Source organism: Rhinolophus sinicus, chromosome 2 (assembly GCF_057876585.1).
Source record: "Rhinolophus sinicus isolate RSI-liver-muscle chromosome 2, RSI-T2T, whole genome shotgun sequence".
In the NCBI taxonomy this organism is placed as follows: Eukaryota; Metazoa; Chordata; class Mammalia; order Chiroptera; family Rhinolophidae; genus Rhinolophus; species Rhinolophus sinicus.
This window is the reverse complement of record NC_142502.1, coordinates 167,544,379-167,551,502: the sequence shown is the minus strand read 5'-3', so window position 1 is coordinate 167,551,502 and position 7,124 is coordinate 167,544,379. Positions and strand designations below refer to the sequence as shown.

Genomic DNA, 7,124 nt, shown 5'->3' with positions numbered 1-7,124 from the left:
TTGCAGCTGACATTGGGTAACATTCAGGGCTTATACAAACAAACATACAGAAGTAAGAGGGGAGAGGACACCTTCACACACATACATTTCTCCTTCCACCCATCGTCTCACACATTAATTTATTAGAAAGAAAGTAGCTGTCACAGTGACTACTAGGCTCACGTCTGTGCTGCAGTCTCTTCCTACAAGTCAGGGTGACTAATGCCTGGGAGACTCTCAGTCCCCCAGGATCTACCTGGCAATGACAGGCCTTTACAGTAGCTGAGGCATGAGCAAAGAACAGAGCACGCAATATCTTAAATGCCTTTCAATATGCTCTTTACTCAAACATCAACTATTAACACATCAGACAGTAAAGCATCGACCATCAACACACCAAACAGTAAAGCACACAGTGTAACACAATAATTGGGTAAAATAGAGTAAGGAGCCATTCCCAAAGTCAATCAGAGTCCTGGTGGAGTGAGGAAGGATGGCTGGTCCAGGAGGTCGGTCCAGCAGAGGTTTGGTCCAAGCGGAGCAGAGCAGAGTGGAGGGTTCTCGGAGCAGAGTGGCAGTGTGGTCACTTCTCAGTCAAGACAGGCTCCCTGAGCTGCAAAGTCCTCAGTTCTTGTGCAGTTCTTAGTGCCTTCCTGACATCACCTTTTCGAGGCAGCCAGCTGGTGACCCTGAGGTTGTCATATCTTCATTAGCAGACCCTCAGGGTGTAGCTGGTTATACCCAATTACCAGATCAACTGAGCAGCTCCCTGGGCGTTTTCTGCCAAATCCTTTGCACATATCCAAAATGAAGTTACTCTTGCTCACACAAAACTCATTCTAACAGCTTCTAGGGACTCTCTACACAGTAGCAAAAGACTAGAGGCTTGTGCTCCTGCTAATGATGTAGGTACCGCCATTCCACCCTTCATCAACTATGAAGGAGAAAAGCAGATTCCCAGGCCCATCCCTCTAGATCAGTGTTTCTCAACAGGAGTGATTTTACCCCAATGGGAACATTTGGCAATGTCTAAAGATATTTTGATTGTCATAAAAGATGTGTGTGTGTGCGTGTGTGTGTGTGTGTGTGTGTGTGTATTTGTGTGTATGTGCCCTTATATCTAGTGACTGCTAGCTAGGGATGCTGCTAAAAATCCTATGAAACACAGGGGAGCCCCCACAACAAGCCATTGCCCAGCCCCAAATGTAAATAGGGCCAACATTGAGAAACCCTGTTAGATCCTAATTCAGTAGGTAAACCGGGACCTTGGAATTTGTATTTTCACCCTGTACTCTCTCTAATCTGATACAGATGATTCATGGAGTCTCCAAATGCCAGCTTTTTCTTTCAATAATTACTTTATTTCTCTGTGATTCAATCACATGAGAAAATGATTAGCTATACAGAACATTCAATTAAAATGCTAAGTATTTTGCATCAATAAATATGATTCTTGTTGATATGAAATACTTAAAAAAAAAGAGCTTCACTGAACACTAGCACGACTGATTCTGACTGGTGGGAAGCCAGCCAGGGTTAACACCCTCGCTGTCTAGTCAAGTCTGACAGGCTTGTCGGGTCCATTGTCAAGGCGTATGCCTGCACAATTACAGGATGTAGTCTGCTTCAGAGTCCCACAAAAGAAAAGTATTGTAGCAGATAACTGCTTCCAGGATTCCTGCTGTCAGAGAAAATAAGCAAGTTAGAACTTCTCCACGGTCCTGCCGCAGAGCGTATTCAGTGCTGCCTGTTGCTGCTTCGCTGGGCTTCCAGTGTCGATTCTCTCTGGTAAATGGTCCAGCTAACTTTTGACCTTATCTTAGGTCATGTTCTATTGGTTCCTGCATAAAGTTATTGTTGGAAGATATGCCTTTTTCTCCCCAATACAAAACTTAATGCTTCTCTCCATATGCCAGCAGCTTCTAAATCACTGTGTAGAAGGAAATACCATTACTTTTTGTGCCATGCAGAAAGTCAGTCACTGAAGAAGACGTTTTCAGCAGGGCCTCCATCAGGCTCTTCTTAGTCTCGTTTCTTTCCGAAAGTCATAATCTCAACCATAGCGCCTCCATTTGTTGCTTTGCCTACCACTTGCAACCACAGCCACCATCAGGGACTCAAGCAAGGAAACGCTCTCTCTCCTTCATCCTTATATCTGACGTCTAAGCTCCTACAGTTGTTTCCACCTCCCACCCATTTCCTATATCCCTTTCCTATTCGTCATCTCTGCTTCAGTTTAACCCTTGACAACCTTTGCTTCCAAAATGATTAAATTATTAAAGTTGCCTTCTATTAGTTTTCCTCCCTCTTTTGTCCTTGGCTCCCTTCTTATTTACCTTCTATACTACTTCTATACTCCTCTCATTATGTCATCCTATACATGCAGTCCACACATGATGCCGTATTATCTGTGGAGAAAAATCCAAGTTCCTTAGATAGACAACCAAGACCCTTTGTAATCTGGGCCTTACCCACTCCTGTGAGGTCATAAAATGCCTCTCTAGTATTCTAACAAAACTTCACAATTTACCTTAATAAGGCATATTCTTTCATATCTCTACTTATTCTTACATTTGCATGGAATGCACTTTTCTTCTTCTTCTCCATTAGACAAACTCTTATTAGTATTGAGAGAAAAGCCACAAATTATAATACATGTAAAAAGTCTTTCCTGTCTTCCCTGGGCTAGATATAACAAGTTCATTTTCCCTAAGAAACAGACCCTAAGACAGAGATTTTCCTGCAGGTAGTTTATGGGGAATGTGGTCTTAGAATCAATATACGTGGAAGTAGGAGGATGCAAAGGATACAGGATTCTCTAGAGAGAGAAGCTGAGCTGTGATGCAGTCCCAACAAAGGCTCTTGCCAATTTTATGGGGACCTCATACTAGCATGATTTTTCAGAAGTGTCCTGAATTGAGGCAAGGGACCTGAGCCTTTATCTCTCAATATTCAGGCAAGTCATTGAATGCGGATTGTCCCAGGGAGGTAAGGCCCAGGGCAAGACCCAGAAAGGGACTCTGCTGTGGATAACTCATACTTCATCAGCTGGGGACTAAGTACTTCAGTCTTTAAAGAGGGGATAATTCCCATAAGATAATGTGATTAAAACTCCACAATGCTTTCAATAGGTAGTTTATTTTTCTGATTAATAAAAGACTTAGCTTTTCCCATAGCAGTCATATCATACCACTGTGCACTTACGAGAAAGAGAAAACTTGTCATGCAAAATATGGGACAAAACGAACAGAAAATAATATTCCATGAAAATTGTTTATCTCCAAAAAATTTATGAATGCTCAGTTGCAAAGAGAACTAACAAGTGTTATATTCACTTCTATGCCTAGCAACGTAGATTCCTTCTTACTTGTAAAAGAAGTCATTGTTATAAGATCAAAGATATACCGGGAATGCCAAAAGAAAAGTATACACGTGACTTGTATTCATCCTTTGTTATTAGTATATATTGAGTATTACAATTTTAATACAGTTTTTTCCTCTCTTAAGATATGTATACATTTTTTTGGCACCCTCTGTATGTTGAACCAAGAATGTTGTGGCCTTTCAGTGTAACTCATTTGGTTCTGTTCATTAGATGCTCAAGTATAATTAGTTCATCATTATAATGAAACTATTCTGGAAATGTAGTAGAATTTTCATAACAATATATTTAGGATAGCATGCAATTACTCATTTACTGTTTATTCTTCTCATCATGAGTCAGTTGATGTCAACATTTAAATTTCATCTTGAACATTGCCTGACTTCTCTTTAGCTTGCAATTTGAAAGTTGAATTTTAGATGTTTCATTCCTAATTATTACTTGTTTTAGTCCTTTGAATGCAAAAACATAATGTGCAAAATACAGTTTTTTGTCACTTACCATTTAAGACACATTGAATTTTTCATGGGGACCAGACACCACTCTTCATATAAATTACTCAGTTTTAGGCAAAAGGATAACTATGAGTTATCATTTCTGAGCCAGAAGCTCAGATATAATTTTATAAACCAAGTAATGCCTGGGGCCACTAGAAACTGCAAGAGGCAAGGAAGTATTCTTACCTAGCACCTTCAGAGGGAATTTGGCCTTGATGACACCTTGAAACCTTGATTTCGGACTTCTGGGCTCCAGAAATAAGAGAGAATAAATTTCTGTTGTTTTAAATCTTAGGTAATGAATACAAATTTTGATGATTTGTTGAATTGTTATTTAAAAAAAACAAAACAAAAAACATATAAATTCTCATTTATACAACCTCTCCACCTATGAGACTAACCAGCCCGACAGTGACATCAGTTGGGCTGCTAGGTCCCACAGAGCCAGCATGTACCTGCTGGGTGCCCTCTAGCACCCAGAAGAGCTGGAGCAGGTTGACACAGGTAGATGAATGGATGAAACAGAGTTTAGGCTGTGTGTAAATCTCCCGACCCCACCCTAAAACTGTAACTCCACCTCTTTCACACTCAACCAGAAGAATGTTTCCACACCTCACTTAAGGACACTTAACTCATCGTATGGTTTTAGAGATGAGAAAATTGAAACTCTAAGCTAAGACTTATCCATAATGACACAGTGAGTTAACTGTGGGCTCTGTTTCTTACTATGCTTTACTTCTTGTTGGATAGGCAGTCAACTGGACCTGAGACAGAAACAATTGAAATTGGTAACACAATCAAGTGCAATCATTTGAATAAGAAAGACAGTGTTTATAAAAGTATATTTATAGTTGTCTTAAAGTATTTCCTACTTACAACCCTATGGTGCTAATTATATATGACATTATTCAGATTAAGGAAACATTTGTAGATCTCCTTTATGCACTCTACACTGTCACTTCTGTGATAATATGTAATCATCATCATAACTTCAGATAGATTATGTTATTTGTCTAAGGTAAGTGACACTTGTTTCTGGCTCTGGTCCATTTTTTACTGGAATGACAGCAACAAATAGTGCAAGTAAGATGACTATATCATTAATTGTTAAAATTTGCACCATTTTAAGGGAGAAATGAGGCATTACTCATAAATACACTGTACAACAGGCATAAACCAGGACTGTTCTGGCATAAGAAGATGAAAAGTATAAGTAAACAGGGTCTGGGAGATTACCACCATATTTCTTTTAAGTTAAATTTTGAACATTACAATTAACTGTGCCAACTCCCCAGTGTGTAATGTAGTTATGATTTAAGAAAAGGGTATCTATCTAAGAAATGTATTGTAGCAGTCAAATTCAAAACTGGGATGCAACGTATTCCAAGGGAGAGCCTGGTGGAAAGATGTGTAAGAATATCTTGAGTGCTCCCTGAGAAATCAGACTTATTATTGTTTAGGTTCACTCAGGAGTGGTCCTTGCTTAGCTGCTATGCATTTTGGGAATTGTTGGGCTCATTGTCCTTTGTGCATTTTAAATCCTTTATTCATACCTCCTTTAGAGCATTTGATTTATTGTACTTTAATTTGTCATGGATGTGTCCCTCTACCCTAGTAGAATGTGTATCTTATTACCTCGTGCCATCCTTAGAACCGAGTGACAGTTGCTCACCAGGTGTAAACTGGATGGGGGAAAAGTATTGTGTACAGCAGTTGGGTACAAAAGAAAGGAAATTTAGCTTCCTTAAGCCTAAAACAAATCAGAACCTAGACCAGAGAAAAACATGGGGCATGTTAATAGTTTTGAAATAAGAAAAAATTGACATACTTGATTTTAATAATAATGGTATCAAAAAACATGAAAACAATAAATACATATATAGTGTTTAGTTTGTGCCAGGTACTCTTTTTAGATACCTTCAGACCACTTTTACACTAAGAACCAAAATGATTTTAACGTAATTGTATTATTACATAGTTTTCAGTAGCATAACTTTCCTATTCCAGAAGACTCTTGCCCTGGAAGATTAAAGATGGAAATAACTACATTGCTTATTAAAGTAATTCCCAAGATTCTTCAATAGAAAGGATCAACAGTTCACTGGCCAAGACTCCTGATTCCCTCTCCTCAAAATACTCTTCTTGTTGTTTCTGCCAATCCCAAACTATGATGATTCTTACCCAATCCTCATCAAGACCTGCACTAAAAAAGCTTGCTTGCCACCACACTGAACCTTTCAATAAATCCAACCTTGGCCTTCCTACTCCAACATACTATCAGACACTACAGAGATTTTGTTCCCCTGGGTAAGAGAACATAAAATCAGCTCTGTCTTATCAAAAGCTTATCAACAATTTTGCTGTTTTGGGAAGCTCTCAGCAAGTACTTTACATATAACTACCTTAATTCTCGCAGTAACTATAATGTTTAGTGTATTTATTATTCCCATTTTGTAGAGGATAAACTAAGCCCAAGGTTATACTCACAGTAGATGGTGGAGCTGGGATTTGTATGTAGGCTGTCTGCCCCTACAGCCAGTGTACGTGCATTATATTCCGAGGAGTCACTTAAAAGTCCCTTTAATTGGCTTCATTTGGAAGTAATTTCAAAGCAGCAGAATAAATGAAAACCCTTACATCAAAAAAAAAAAAAAAGGCACAATTAGAAATGCAACATTTCAAACATCATATCATTTACATAAATTAAGCAATTATTCTTCTATTCACTTGCTCTGTAGTTTTTCTCCATTTAAAGGAGCAATGATAAGCATTCTGACATGTTTAATGATCTTGATGCAGGAAAACTGTCTTAATACCTGAAAATTGTATGGCCTTTGAAAAATAACCACTGCATAATCACTCCTGAAGGTGCAATGTGTTTCTACATGAATTTCAACTTGAATGTGCTGTTCTAGAGAGAGAGAGAGTTATCAGCTACTAGTTTACTGACAGAAGTAAAAGGCAATAGCTAATCAAATGGGGGTGAAAAAAGGAGTCCTCTGAGTGGGTTTTGATGGAAATTTTATCACAGGAAAGAAGAAATGGGAATGTGGACTTTGGAGAGATAATACCCAAAGGCTAGACTCCTGTTCCAATGATTGTTATAATTGATTTAAATAAATATTTTATCCTTATGCAATAGAACAGACTTGAATGATTTACTAATATTATACATGATGGAATCAAGAACCCATAAATGTCAATCAGCTAGAAGAATAAGGCACAACCAACAAAAATTTATACAGATAACTATAAACTTGGTGTTT

The 7,124-nt window shown here is 38.4% G+C and overlaps 1 long non-coding RNA gene across 1 annotated transcript; it reads right to left on the bottom strand.

The window, feature by feature from the left end:
* Positions 1–360: 360 nt before the first annotated feature.
* Positions 361–6,484, bottom strand: LOC148758948 (uncharacterized). Its single transcript, XR_016019857.1, has 3 exons — positions 6,346–6,484; positions 4,045–5,625; positions 361–2,387 (listed from the first exon to the last, which is right to left on the bottom strand). It is a non-coding gene; the product is annotated as an uncharacterized LOC148758948 (long non-coding RNA).
* Between the last annotated feature and the right edge of the window lie 640 nt (positions 6,485–7,124).